At 47.0% G+C, this 15,666-nt stretch overlaps 1 pseudogene; it reads right to left on the bottom strand.

Annotated features, from left to right (window-relative positions):
• Window positions 1-6,727: 6,727 nt before the first annotated feature.
• Window positions 6,728-6,817, bottom strand: LOC112578593 (annotated as a pseudogene).
• Between the last annotated feature and the right edge of the window lie 8,849 nt (window positions 6,818-15,666).

Genomic DNA, 15,666 nt, shown 5'->3' with positions numbered 1-15,666 from the left:
TGCATTACAGACAAGCTGTTTTCAAATTTGCTTAAAGAGTAGATCAAGTTTTCAATTTTACATAAAGCCATACACCAGTTTATCATTAAAAATATGAGTCTTCATAACCTGTTTATTCCAATTCTCTTTAGACAGCAACACTAACAAAATTCTTAATGCATACACCCGCATCACCTACAAGTCTTTCCCTATGTTATTATTTTGACACTTAAAGAAGAACATCTCAGTTAACAACCAAGTTTTATAACTACTATCCCTACCAATCAAATGGTGATGCTTCAAGGTGGCAATTTTCATGAGTTTTAACATATTAAGAGTACATTATTTACCTAAGCCTAAAGGACTGTGCCTTATTAAAAAACAAAAAAAAGCCACATCAATTTAATTTCATATATATAATGCTACCTATTCAATTTATTAAAAATTAAAATAAACAAAAAATTGGCTCAAGTAGAAAAGCGGTCCCATTCATATTAAGACAGTGTACAAAACTGTAAATAAAATGTGTACAGTGAATTGTCTTTTAGAAAACTAGAATTGTCCTTTTATTTCTCCATCTCTGTAGAAGGAATTTGTATTTCTTATTGCAAGGCAGTCTCTATTGTGTCTTCTCTTGTAGTGTCTTCCACATGAACAGCATAAGTTTGGAGCATTAGTTTGGTTATTTTGTTTATTTTAATTGGGAAACTTTCTTGAAGTCTTGGTTTGGTTTTCTCATCTGTAAAATATAGAAAAAACACTTACTCCAAGGATAGATAGAGTATATATAACACAAAGCACCATCTTAATTTGTTGCTGTTGTTTAGTTGCTCAGTCATGTCTGACTCTGGGACCCCAGGGACTGTAGCCTGCCAGCCTCCTCTGTCCATGGGATTTCTCAGGCAACAAAACTAGAGCGGGTTGCTGTTTCCTTCTCCAGGGGATCTTCCCAACCCAGGGATAGAACCCATGTCTCCTGCTTAGCAGGCGGGTTCTTTACCACTGAACCACCTAGGAAGAACACTGTGTAATAAAGGCTACTATTATTATTATTATTGTTGTTGTTGTTGTTAGTTCAGCAAAGCCTTCACTCATGAAGTAGAGAGGGAGAAAACTCTTTAGAAAGAATCAAGGAAAAAAAATTAGAAATTCCTAAAGGCTTGCCTTCAAGGTTTACTTCTTTTGTATGTCAGAGCACCTGTTCCTATTAGACAAGTAAGTGCCTCTGAAGGCGGAAGTAGAGGCCCTACATCGCTGAGGGAGTGCTGGTCTCCATGGTAACGGCACTTTAGATTCTGATGCAGGCACACCTGGTATTCTCAGGTTGCTCCACCATATGGCACCTCATATATTTCATCAAGGAAAAAAAACTACCTTGACCTCCGCCTACTGAGCAGGCACACACACACACACATTCCCCTCTCTGTGTAATCCACAGCCACTGAAGCCATAGAAACTTCGGTCACAGAGACTAGAAACACGGTTTTGAAAGCACGCAGTCAAACAAAGGGCCAGAAAAGTTATTCTTGCTTCAAAGAGGTGCCCAGAAGCGAGGTACCTATCAATCCATTTGCAGTTTGCCTTTTTTTTATATGGGACTGACTCAGAATCAGGTGGCTCCCCCTTTGCCCCTAGCTTGCCAATAAAGCAGCTCCATTCATAACCCTGCCTAAAGCAGAATCTCATCATTGATCATGACTCATCTCATGACAGCCATTTGTAAAAAGTAGCCTCTCAAACTCTCCTGTGTATAAATGCCCATTAAATGCTCTGCTTTGAACTGGTTTAAAAGAAAAAAAGATTTCATGGTAAGATTAAAAAAAAAAAAATTACAGCCTGTAGTTTCCATGTGACACAAGCGAAGAGTTATGGCTGCTTAGAGATTTCCTGCTCTGCTCTAGAAACAGATGTTTAAAAACGTTGCATTGAAAGAGATGTCAGAAATTGGGGACAAAAGTCACTATTTCTTGCAGCATATCAAAGCATTTCAATGAGCCTCGGTTTCTTCACACCGCATTCCCGGTAAAGCCGTTTCAATTAACTGTGCATGCTGCTCCTACTTGTTTGGGGGCAGCTGTGGTGCCTCGTGTGTGTTGTGCTTCATAAAGTGCCTTTGAAGACAAAGTCTGAAAAAGCCTCAGTCAAGAAACATTAGAATTTAGGTTCTAGAACTCTTGGCTCACTCGCGGTGTTCATGGTGGTGTTTTAAGTGCCCTAGGCTGCCTGCTGCTGCTGCTAAGTCGCTTCAGTCGTGTCCGACTCTGTGCGACCCCATAGACGGCAGCCCACCAGGCCCCGCCATCCCTGGGATTCTCCGGGCAAGAACACTGGAGTGGGTTGCCATTTCCTGCTCCAATGCATGAAAGTGAAAAGTGAAAGTGAAGTCGCTCAGTCGTGGCCGACTCTTAGCGACCCCATGGACTGCAGCCTACCAGGCTCCTCCGTCCATGGGATTTTCCAGGCAAGAGTACTGGAGTGGGGTGCCATTGCCTTCTCCCCCTAGCCTGCCTACCGAGTAATTAATAATAACCAAATGCATCCGACCAACATGGGAAAGTGAACTGTGCTCTATAAAGTCTGTAGTTTATGGTTTGAAGCTGGCTCAGGGTGCAGGGTTCCTGGATCATGACTGAGTTTTAATTTGTGGGAAAGGCATTATGTTTAAGGCAATAAAAACTTTTCCTCCCATGTCACGGCAACCTTTTGGCAAGCTCACTGGCTCTTTCTCTCAGCTATTTCTCCACCCACTTGGTCATGAGGGAACTCTGAGATTGCCTTAGGTCTCGGAACACATCTGATCTCTCCCAAACATGCCAGATATAGTCAGACTTCGGTTCTAGTCAAGATGAAGTGGCTGCATTCCTCCCAGCCCCTCACTCTCACAATTAAAAGACCACAGACATAACACAACAAAAAAGCCTAAGAAGACTGCTTTGGTGGGGTTTTGTGTGTTTTTCTTAGCTACACCTCATGCGGGACCTTAGTTCCCCAGCCAGGTATTGAACCTGTGCACCTGCCGTGGAAGCATGGAATCTTATCCACCGGACCACCAGGGAAGTCCCCAGAAGACTCTGAAAGACAGAAAGAAGGAAGGCTTCTAGGGGTCCTCAGAACTTGAGGAACATCACAGTGGTGGGTCTCTGGGGTTTCTTTATCGCCTCCAGTAGATTTCAGATATTGCCAACATATATATATATTCCAGTATATTGCTGACAAAGGTCCATATAGTCAAAGCTATGATTTTTCTAGTAGACATATACTGATGTGAGAGTTAGACCATAAAGAAGATTGAACATTGAAGAACTGATGCTTTCGAATTGAGGTGCTGGAGAAGACACTTGAGAGTCCCTTGGACTGCAAAGAGATCCAACTGTAAGGAGATTGATCTTAGGTCAGTCCTAAAGGAAATCACCCCTGAGTATTCACTGGAAGGACTGATGCTGAAGCTCCAATACTTTGGCCTCCTGATTTGAAGAGCCAGTTCACTGGAAAAGACCCTGATGCTGGAAAAGATTGAGGGCAGGAGGAGAAGGGGGTGACTGAGGATAAGATGATTGGATGGCATCACCAAATCAATGGGTATGAATTTGAGCAAGCTTTGGGAGATGGTGGAGGACAGGGAAGCCTGGTGAGCTACAGTCCTTGGGGTTGCAAAGAGTTGGACAGGACTGAGCGACTGAAGAACAACATATGCATCTTAGTTCCTTGACCAGGAATCTATCTGAGTTGCTTCCCTGGTGGCTCAGACGGTAAAGAATCCACCTGCAGTGCAGGAGACCCAGGGTTGGGAAGATCCCTTGGAGATGGGAATGGCAACCCACTCCAGTATTCTTGCCTGGGAAATCCCATGGACAGAGGAGCCTGGTGGGTTATTCACTTCAAATACAACAACATGGGTAGGTTGAAAGAAAAAAGATAGAAAAAGATATACCATGTAAATAATAGTAATAAGCAGGAGTGAATGTATTGACTTCCAGTAAAGTAGACTTTAGAGCAGAGAAAATTGCTAGAGACAGAGAGGGACATTACATATGACAGATGGCTCAGGCCCTCAGGAAGACATACAGCAGTAAGATAAAGCACTGCTCCGGCTTCCGTGGCACAAGTCTCTCTTCCTCCCTGGACGGTAAGAGCCTTCCAGGGCAGGAGCCACACCTTCTGGTCTTGCTCTTTCACCCAGAACATCATTGAGAAATGATTTGCATAAAATTTAGTCCATGGCAGTGCAGTGTGGCTCATAAGGACACAGTGAGGGAAGGGGAGAGAGGGGCGAATTGAGAGAGTAACAATGAACCATTTATATTACCATACGTAAAACAGAGAGCCAGTGGGAATTCACTGCAGGGAGCTCAAATCTGGTGCTCTCTGACAACCTAGATGGGTAGGGACGGCATGGGAGGGATGTTCAAGAGAGAGGGGACATATGTACACCTATGGCTGATTCATGTTGATGTATGGCAGAAACCAGCACAATATTGTAAAGCAATTATCCTCCAATTAAAAATTTTTTAAAAAAGAATAAAATACAAGTGAAATAGTTAAAAAAAAGAGAAAGCCCATGACTGCAGTGTAGCTCGTAAGGACACCCTCTTCTCTAGGCCGGCTCATCGGAAAATACCCTGATCCTGGGAAAGATTGAGGGCCGAAGGAGAAGAAGGTGACAGAGGATGAGATGGTTGGATGGCATCACCGATTCAACGGACATGAACTTGGGCAAACTCTAGGAGATGGTGAGGGACAGGGAGGACTGGTGTGCTAGAGTCCATGCGAAGGGTTGGACACAACTTGATGCCTAAACAACAAGAAATTCTCTAGGAAGAGCCTGGGAGGAACTAGGGAGACTGTTCATGGTGTCATGACTTGGTACCCATGTCATGGTGTCATGGGTACCAAGATACCCTTTGCAGCAGAACACTGGTTCACTGGTTCACTTTAGACTTGAGGTTAAGTGGGATCCCCACTTGCCCTAAGCGCTCTCCTGTGTGGCTTGACTAGAGTCTTCCCTTGAGTAGCTGGTCCCTAAAAGCAGGGCCTCCGCCCTTCAGCTATGCTGCAGTCCTCTTTCTGGGTCCTCCCCAGAAACCTAGGGCTTCTTATGCAAATAACGTCCCAGCTCTCCTGAGAGGCATATGCAGATTAGGCCCCACGGTGACCCTCCACGCGAAACCATATCCATAAATAACCCCAACTTTAAGACACACTGGGGTCAACCGGCATACCCTTTGATTAAGTAATGTGCTGAAATGCAGTGAGAGGTCCCATCTCATGATTGGAACGTAAATCTGAGAGAGAGTGGCCAGGAATAAATAGAAACCCGTCTTGGCTGTGTCATGATACTCAGTGGCTGGAAAGGAAATTATTTACTTGGGAAGTCTCTGCAGTGACATTACGTGATCACTGGTACATCGCTAATGATTTCTCTGCTCCCATTTTTTTACGGCTTAATATTTGCTCAGTGCCCAAAATTTACAGGACAGAACTTGGCAGCACCCTTGGTGAGTGAGGCCAGGGCACATGAGCCTGTGGTCAGAGAGGGAGATTTCCCTGGGGGCCTTTCAGAAGCCTGAAATCATGGCCTCCCTGCCCAGGGGGAACTCAGAGGCCAGTCTGAGCATTTCCTGACCACATGCTTCCAAGGAGCCCATCCTGGCTCATCTCTCTGGGCAAGGAGTCCCTAACCTCCTGGCCATGGACCAGTACCTCCAATCAGATCAACAGCAGCATTAGATTAAAAATAAGGAAGAAGTGAAGTCAAACTGTTCTGAAGCTCAGTCGAGTCCGACTCTTTGTGACCCCATGGACTATAGCCCACTGGGCTCCTCTGTCCATGGAATTCTCCAGGCAGGAATACTGGAGTGGGTTGCCATGCCCTTCTCTAGGGCATCTTCCCGACCCAGGGGTCAAACCCACATCTCCTGCATTGCAGGCAGATTCTTTATCGTCTGAGCCACCAGGGAAGCCCAGATTAGAAATAAAGTGCACAGTAAATGTAACTCACTTGAATCACCCCAAAACCACCGCCCCACGCCTGGTCTGTGGAAAAATTGTCTTCCACAAAATTGGTCCCTGGTGTCAAGCAGGTTAGGGACCACTGTTCTAGGGGGCTGTTTTCACTGCTGATGGTCAGACTTGAAATGCCTATGGTCATCTTACCATGACACCCCCTTACCCGGGCCTCCTCCTTTTGCCTGGCCTGACCCCTGGCCTGCAACTGGCTGATTATTCACACATGGAGGCTCCCGCCAGTCCACTGCTACCTCTGCACCTGGGGTTCTGCTTCCTAGTTCCTCATCCATGTGGGTTTCGGCCCTTGAGACGTCTGCTCTTGTCCTCAACTTTATTGGTTTATTGATGGGCCAGAGTAAGGAGTGGACAGCACCCAGGCTCTCATGAGTTCAGGGCCGCGGTTTGTCCAGGGGGTCACAATTACCCACGTGTTTGACCCCACAGCCATCCCAGGTGAGCTGATTTTCTGCCATCATGTTTTCAAATTCACCCCCGTTAAACTTAGTAAATCCCCACTTCTTGGAGATATGGATCTTCTGACGGCCGGGGAACTTGAACCTGGCCCTGAGGAGGGCCTCAGTTACATGCTCCTTGTTCTGCAGCTTGGTGCAGAGGGACATGATGACTTGGCCAATGTGAACCCTGGCCACTGTGCCCTGGAGCTTCCAAAGGCACCACGCATACCTGGCTGGAGCCTAGACTGCGGGGGACACCAGGCCAGTCATGAATGTCCACTGGGAAGAGCTGTCTCCAAGGTCCCTTAGGGCAACCTGTTCAACAACAGGCTGAATACACTACCAAGAAGGCTGCTGTTTGCAGCCACGGCTGTCCTCAACTTTGGGGCACATCTTGGCTTTTCCTTGTCTTCCAGGTCTCCTAGTCCTGACGTTTGACATTCCCTGGATGCATCCACACTGGTCCCCTGGCTGCTCTCAGTCATCACCACCCAGGCAATTGCCTTTTGGACCAGAGCCCCCAAAGATGGCCCAGCTCCTCATTCCTTTCCTTCATCCATCCTTACCCACAAAGAGTCACCCCCAAATCCAGTTTAGTCTTCCCATCACCCCACAAGGATGAGGTGACCATCTTCTGTCTTGCATCCCTCACTCTGGCCTCCATGCCGAGGCTGGGATGGCATGGGGTTAAAAGTAGGGGCTTCAGAGGCTGGACGCTACCTAGCTGCTCACCCCAGCTGTCTCTCTCTAGCTGGGAGACCCAGGACAAGTTGACATGGTTTTCAGCCCCAGGTTCCTTATGTATTAAATGGAGATCATAATAGTAATCACATATGGATGTGAGAGTTGAACCATAAAGAAGGCTGAGCACCAAAGAATTGATGCTTTCCAATTGTGCTGGAGAAGACTCTTGAGAGTCCCTTGGACTGCAAGGAGATAAAACCAGTCAATCTTAAAGGAAATCAACCCTAAATATTCATTGAAAGGACTGATGTTGAAGCTCCAATACTTTGACCACCTCATGGGAAGAGCTGACACATTGGAAAAGACCCCGATGCTGGGAAAAACTAAAGGCAGGAGGAGAAGGGGGCGACAGAGGATGAGATGGTTGGATGTATCACCGACTCGATGGAATGAGTTTGAGCAAGCTCTGGGGGTTGGTGATGGACAGGGAGGCCTGGTGTGCTGCAGTCCATGGAGTCGCTAAGAGTCGGACACAACTTAGTGACTGAATAACAACAATATAACAGTAGCTACCCTAGAGGGTTGTTGGCAAGATTCAATAGATAATTCATGTGACACCTTTAGAACAGAGGCCAGTACATAAGTGGTACGCACTTACTAGTTTTCTAAGTTAATCTTTACAAGCTAAGCCAGCTGTGAAACACTGTTTCTGTAATTCTGTGAGTCCCTCTGTTGTGTCGTTCCTTGCGCTCCTGGCCACCCAGCCTGGACAGGGACGCTAAGATCAAAGCCAGGTTTAGGGGAGAGGGAGGGCATTCCGGATGCTTTTCTGTCTGTAATTTTCAAAAACAGTTCTCTCTCCTAAAAGAGCTAAGCTTAACATCAACTCCTGAATCAGCCGTTTCTTGAAGAGCAACCATGGAAGAAATGCCACAAAAAGTTAGTGCCATTTTCATTCTTATTCTCCTCTGTCAACTGACTTAGGAACTTGGCTCCAAAGCTCTTCTTTTTTTTATTTTTGTAAGTGGATGACATTTTATTTATTTATTTTTGGCTGTGCCGGGTCTTCGTTGCTGTGAGCAGGCTTTCTGTAGTCGTGGCGATTGGCTCCTCTGTAGTTTCAGTGCGAGGGCTTCTCATTGCGTTGGTTTCTCTTAGTGTGAAGCGTAGGCTCTAGGAGCACGGATTTCAGTAGCTGTGGTGTGAGGGCTCAGTTGTTGCAGGCTCACAAGCTTAGTTGCCCTGTGACATGGGGAATCTTCCTGGACAAGGGATTGAACTTGCATTCCCTGCATTGGCAAGTGGATTCTTAACCGCTGGACCACGAGGGAAGTCCCAAAGCTCTTGCGATGGGGGTTTTTGTGCTGCTGCTGGTTTGTCACTCCCCTCCATCCCTCAGGATTGAGTTCCATCATTTTCTTAACCACAGGTGGCCTCTACAGCCTACCAAGGAGGTTTACATTCCTTGCAAGGAAGACCCTATTTTATTCAGATTCTTTTCCCATAGAGATCATTACATACAGAGTATTGAGCAGAATTCCTTGTGCTATACAGTCAGTCCTTATTAGTTATCTAGTTTATATATGTGTGCCTGTGTGTGTACTCAGTTGCTCAGTTGTGTCTGACTCTTTGCAACCCCGTGGACTGCAGCACGCCAGGCTCCTCTAGCCATGGAATTCTCTAGGCAAGAATACTGGAGTTAGTTGCCATTTCCTCCTCTGGGGGACCTTCTCGACCCAGGGCTCGAACTCATGTCTCCTGTGTCTCCTGCATTATAGGTGGATTCTTTACCCACTGAATCATCAGGGAAGCCCCTCAGCAGGTCCTTACTAGTTATCTATTTAATATATAGTAGAGAATCCCATGGATGGGGGAGCCTGATAGGCTGCAGTCCATGGGGTGACTAGCAGTCGGACACGACTGAGTGACTTCACTTTCACTTTTCACTTTCATGCATTGGAGAAGGAAATGACAACCCACTCCAGTGTTCTTGCCTTGAGAATCCCAGGGACGGGGGAGCCTAGTGGGCTGCTGTCTATGGGGTCACACAGAGTTGGACACGACTGAAGCGACTTAGCAGCAGTAGCAGCAGCAGTTGTATATGTCAGTCCGAAACTCTCAATTTACCCCTCCTCCCTCTTAGGAAGCATAAGTTTGTTTTCTACATCTGTGACTCCATTCCTGTTTTATAAATATGTTCCTTTGACATACTGGGTGAAATAAGTCAGACAGAGAAAGACAAATATCATACGATATTGCTTATATGTGGAATCTAAAACAGCGTTAGAGATGAATCTATTGACCTGAGTTTTGAAAGACCAACGAGTAGGTGTTTACCATCAGAGGGTGGGCTGGGCGGGAGTGGGTCGAGACTTCCAGGTCAGGAAACACCTGGACCAGAGGCGAGGCAGCCAGGGGATGCATGTGGGGCTGGGTGGGGTGGGGGAGGATGCACAGAGAAGCGAGATGGCAAAGGGTACCCAGGACCCCTGGGTTCACACCATCTACAGCCCTGACCGTCAAGGAAGCTGAAAATCATTTATTTACACTGAACTGTATACTGAAAACTGTTCATTATGGCTGGTCAGATGCAGGAGTCCTATGCCTATAAAACAGCATGAAATCTCTCTCCCACAGAACAAGGTTGTCTTTGGGGTCTAGGAGATTTGAAAATCAAACCTTCAATCTTGGATGTACACCCTGCTGGATACTGGCCGGCTGGCCGGCATTGCTGAAGCAGCAGCCTCTGTGGTGGAAACCGGGGGACCCTTCTGGGAGAGCCTCAGTCTCAGACAGGCAGGTGCTCAGAGGAGGCCTACCAGGACCTGTAATTAAATGATACTGACCCACCTCTAGGATAATCCAGACTAGACTAATTCTATTCTCCCTCAGGCAGGAATTCCGAAGAATCACCCTGGACAGATCTCCTAGTAGAGCATAATTTTCTGTTACGATTAATTAGCTAGCTAGACATCTGTATTTAATTAATGGCTCAAGCATCTATTAAATGGTCTCTACATGACAGGCACAGTGGATTCAGAGCAGCATAAAGTTAGTCCCTGCCCTCCAAGCGCTCACTGTTGGAGAAATGGGTCCATAGACCACCCCACAGCACCGTGTGTTGTATGCCTGAAATCACAGCTGCAGCCTCACGGAAAATAAAGCACTAAGGCTCCTGGTGATGGGCTGGGGTCTTGAAGGATGAGTAGGAGTTTAATCGGTGGATGGACTGGGGAAGAACCTTCTAGGCAGTTGCAGCAGCATTTTCTGAGGCGTGAAGCTATGAAAAACCACATTACATGTGGGAGCTTCTAGCTGAAGCTCATTTCTCTCAGCATGGCAAACTTTCCCCATCTTGCCAGCCCCCAGGCAGGCATGCTCACGGACCACGGCTGTTTCTCCCACTTTTCTCCAGTTCCAGGCGGCGATCACAGACCTGCAGAATCAGTGCCTGGAAGGAGCCTCTGTGCTTTGACATCTTTCATGTAGGCTTTCATGTTGCAGGACCATCAGGTGTTTGGAGGACGGTGGCAGGAGGAGAAATTGGGATGGTGGTTTGGGGCCAGAATGTAAGAGCCTCATGAGTCATTCCGAGAACCTTTGGCTGATGGCAGAAAGCCATTGAATGTGCTTGGGCTGGAGAATCACCCTGTCAGATCCATGGTTAAGAAATAAACTCTCTTCACAGAATAGTGCGCCATTCTCCACATCAGCACTGCAGCTCACTGCTCAAGGTCTGCAGAGGAGGCCCTTAGCATCCAAGGAAGGCTAGGGTTGACAGCATCCCCCATAACCTTTCCCACTCTCGCTGGGGAGGTACAAAGTGGGCTGGAGTTCCATCTGCTATGCCGAGAAGTTTGCTGGACCTTGGAATGACTGCCTGCCCCACCTTCAGTAGACCAGGCATTGCTTCCTATTTGATAACTTCTCTGCCTGGTTCACGTTACATTTGTACTCCCCCACCTCTTTGAGCCTATTTATTATGTCAATTTGGGCTTCCCTGGTGGTTCATCTGGTAAAGAATCCGCCTGCAATGCAGGAGCCCTGGGGTCAATCCCTGGGTTGGGGAGATCCTCTGGAGGAGGGCATGGCAACCCACTCCAGTATTCTTGCCTGGAGAAGCCTATGGACAGAGGAGCCTGGTGGGCTACAGTCCCTGGGGTCACAAAGAATGGGACACGACTGAGGGACTAAGCTCACACATTGTGTTAACTTCCCTCTTGGTCCATTTGTCCCCAAAGTTCTGCTCCTGAGATTCGTGCTGTTGGCTTGATGTCTTTCTTCTAGTGGTGGTTCTCTGCAGAGGTGCAGTTTGGATCACGAGCTCTGTCTCCCTGACCCGTCCACTCCCCTCTCTGCTGATGTGTGTTACTGAGATGGAGGCCTTTGTGTGTCTGCCCTGATGAGTGTGAGGGGAGAGGAGGGGAGCTCCCCAGGAGACCACAGAAACCTGGAGCCGCTGCAGCCTCCCCCTTGCTTCTGTTCCTGCCCAGAGCTGTGCCTGTAAACCCTCAGGTTGCTGAGCTCCAGTTCCAGGGCCAGGCCCCCTGCTTCTATCACCCCTCAGTTCGGCCAGGTTCAGGGGGCTCATGCTACACAGAGCTGGGCTGTTGCTTCCTCTTTCTGTGGGACCAGATGGGCTTGGACAGTCCCAAAGCAGTGTGGTGGGGAATGGTGAGACCTGAGCTATAACTCTTCCAGAACCTTCCTGTGATCCTTTTTCAGTCTGTTGATGTGATGGATTATATTGGGTGGTTTTTTTTGCCTGTACCACTTGTGGGATCTCAGCTCCCCAACCAGGGATTGAACCTGGACCCTTGGCAGTGAGAACTTGGAGTCCTAACTACTGGACTGCCAGGGAATTCCCAATATATTGATTTATTTTTTTTTTTAAGATTGACTTGTTTATTTTTTTATTGTGGTGGGTCTTTGTGGCTACAAGTGGGCTTTCTCTATTGGGGAGAGTAGGGGTTATTCCTTGTTGTGGCTCCTGAGCTCTAGAGCACAGGCTCAGTAGTTGTGGCAAACGGACTTAACTGCTCCATGGTATGTGGGACCTCCCTGGACCAGGGATCAAACATGGCATTAGATCAAACATCTCCTGCATTGGCAGGCAGAGTCTTTATCTCTGAGCCACCAGGGAAGCCCCATTTCTAGCCTTTGGTTTAAAGTGAGAGATGTGCAATGCTTTCTTTCACTTGAACACTTAGAGGCCATTGTAGGGTTATTAAGTGGCCTAATTTCAATATTGTTGTGTCTCAAGAAGTAGGGAAGGAGACAGGGTAACAGTCCTGGTGGAGCCATTGATTAAGTTTTCCATCTACTGTGGGTGTGTGGCATCTCAAAACAATTACAGTAGGAACATCAAAGATCTCTGACTATACAGCATTCTAACAAATAATAATGAAAAAAGTTTGAAATATTGTGAGAATTGCCAAAATATGACACTGAAACACAAAGTGAGAAAATGCTGTTGGAGGAATGGTGCAGATAGACTGGTTCTATGCAGGAGGGTTGCTTCGATTTGTTTAAAAAAAAAAAAAAAAGAACCACCCAGTGTCTGTGATACCCGATAAAGCGAAGTGCAGTAAAACGAGGTCTGCCTGTAAGCCCATCAAAGGCATTCTTCATTTCTGCTACAGTGCCTTTGATCTCCAGCACTTCTCTCTGGTTCCTTCTCAGGACTTCCATCTCTCTGCTTACACGGTCCATCTGTCCTGTGTCTGTCTTCTCTATCCATTAGTGCTCTTAGCATAGTCATCCGAGTTGTTTTAAATCCCTGGTCTGATCATTCCGACATGCCTTCCACGTCTGGTTCTGATGCTTGCTCTGTCTCTTCGGCTGTGATTTCTGCCTTTTGGTAGACCTTGTGATTTTTCTTAATAGCCAGACACTATGTGCTGGGTAAAAAGGAACAGCCATAAACAGGCCCTCAGTGATATGTTGGTGAGGTGTGAAGGGTGGGGAAGCGTTCTAGTCCTATGATAGGGTCACGGTGTTTCTCTGAGCCTGTGTCTCTGGACTGTGAGCTTCACAAGTATTTCTCAGTTTATTTTTCCTCCTCTTTTAGGAGGCACAGGATGGCTAGGGCAGGTGGAAGTGGGGATTTCCCTTCCCCAGGCAGTCTGGCTCTGATCACGCCCCAGCAGGCCAGGCTCTGGTTACCTAGTTCCCCCTGAGGGCAGGCATTGTTAAGAAGCACAGAGGAAAAAAAAAAAAAGAAGCACAGAGGGTTATGGTGTATTTCTTTTTCTTTTAAAAGTTTTTATTGGGCTGTAGTAGATTTACCATGTTGTTATTTTCAGGTATATAGAAAAGTGAATCAGTTATATGTATATTTATATATATATATATCTCCACTCTTTTCTCCTTTTTAGATTCTTTTCCCATACAGATCATTACAGAGTATTGAGTACAATTCCCTGTGCTAACCAAGATTGTCTGGCACTACTGGTAAAAAATCTGCCTGCCAATGCAGGAGACCCAAAAGACCCGGGTTCGATCCCCAGGTCAGGAAGATCCCCTGGAGTAGGAAATGGTAACCCACTCCAGTATTCTTGGGAAATTCCATGGACAGAGGAGCCTGGTGGGGTACAGTCCATGGGGTCACAAAGAAATATGACTGAGCGCAGGGTGCACAATGTGCTGTACTTATGTCCATATCCGTCATCTATTTTATATATTGTAATGTGTATGTGTCAGTCCCAAGAGAAATATGTCTGGTGTATTTTAACATGGTTCCTTTTCCCCTCCCACTGCTGGGAGCATGAGGGAGCTTTTCTCTGATATTTACTGTGGGAACCTGGCTGAGACCCCGGAGATAAATCCGGCAAGACTGTGGGGGCCTGCTATGATGGCATCCCCCTGGAGATTTTAGCTCTCAGACTTGTCTACATGGAGCGTCTAGGGGGTCTGAACATCACGGCTGAGGTTTTTGTCCCAGCATTGGCTCCCACTGAGTCCGCTCCAGCGGCTGCCGCTTCCTGTACTTGCTCGGCTGGGTCTCCAGGCTTTCAGGCAGTGGTTGCCCCGTGTCCCCCCTCCCTCTCTTATTGCAGCCTAGAGAGTTGTTGAATTTTCCGTCTGTTAAGCTTTGACTTACTAGAACACAGGGGCAACTTCCAAGCTCGTTACTTGAGGAACCAGAAATCTGATGTCCCATTCTTTCCTGTAAACATATAATCACAACACATTTTAAAAGATTTAGGGACTTCCCTTGTGGTCTAGTGGTTATGAGTCTGCACTTCCACTGCAGGGGGCACAGGTTCGATCCCTGGTCAGGGAACTAAGATCCCACGTGCCTTGAGGTATGGCCAATAAATAAATAAAATTACTTTAAAAAATAAAAGATTTAAAAATAGCTATTTATGCAGGGTTTGGGGCTTCCCAGGTGACTCAGTGATAACAAATCTGCCTGCTAATGCAGCGAACTCAAGAGACATGGGCTTGATCCCTGGTCCAGGAAGATCCTCTGGAGAAGGGAATGGTGACCCACTCCAATATTCTTGCCTGGGAAATCCCATGGACAGAGGAACCTGGCAGTCTACAGTCCCGGGGGTCACAAAGAGTTAGACACAGCTAAGTGAGTGGGCATGCACACACACATAAGCAGGATTTATCACACACACACACACACACAGTCTTAAAGCTCTAATAGGACACTATGCTGCTGCTAAGTCACTTCAGTCGTGTCCTACTCTGTGTGACCCCATAGACGGCAGCCCACCAGGCTCCCCCGTCCCTGGGATTCTCCAGGCAAGAACACTGGAGTGGGTTGCCATTTCCTTCTCCAATGCATGAAAGTAAAAAGTGAAAGTGAAGTCGCTCAGTTGTGTCCGACCCTCAGCGACCCCATGGATTGCAGCCTACCAGGCTCCTCCGTCCATGGGATTTTCCAGGCAGGAGTACTGGAGTGGGGTGCCATCACCTTCTCCGAAGGACACTATAGGCAACATTTTAAAGAAAAACTACTTCAGCGCTAGGACATTTCTTTTAAAAAGACAGTTGACATTAATTTCCCTCAAATCCCCGATCTTCATCCCCTGATTAAGAATAAGAATAAAAGTCATAGCAATTCGTCCTGTGCACTGAGCACTCACTGTGTTCCACTTACTGCCCCGGATGTTTCAGCCATTATTGCTATTCCTCACCAACAACCTGCCTACAAGGAATTCTTTAATCAATTTCATAGATTAAGAAATTGAGGCTCAGAAAGGTTGGGCACTTTGTCTAAGGTCACACAATAAGTGATTTAATAGCCTGGTGATAATAAGATTTTAAATCACTGTGGGAAAACCTAAACTGTCAGCGTCCTGGCAGACCATGCGGCTAGTGAGGTCCTGCTGGCTTAGTGGGCAAGTAACTTTTGCAAACACGGATAGTTTGTGTGTGTGTGCACGCGCGCACGCCCATGTATATGTTGGACCACCATGTCATTGTCTCGTGTTCACAGTCCTGTTCTGACGCATGCTGTCCCAACCTATCTCATCAGAACCTCTGAGGTACGTCCTATCCCCTCACTCAGCAAGCCCCTCAGTATTGC

The sequence above is a fragment of the Bubalus bubalis genome, chromosome 13, assembly GCF_019923935.1.
Source record: "Bubalus bubalis isolate 160015118507 breed Murrah chromosome 13, NDDB_SH_1, whole genome shotgun sequence".
In the NCBI taxonomy this organism is placed as follows: domain Eukaryota; kingdom Metazoa; phylum Chordata; class Mammalia; order Artiodactyla; family Bovidae; genus Bubalus; species Bubalus bubalis.
This window is presented reverse-complemented; position numbering and strand designations above follow the sequence as displayed.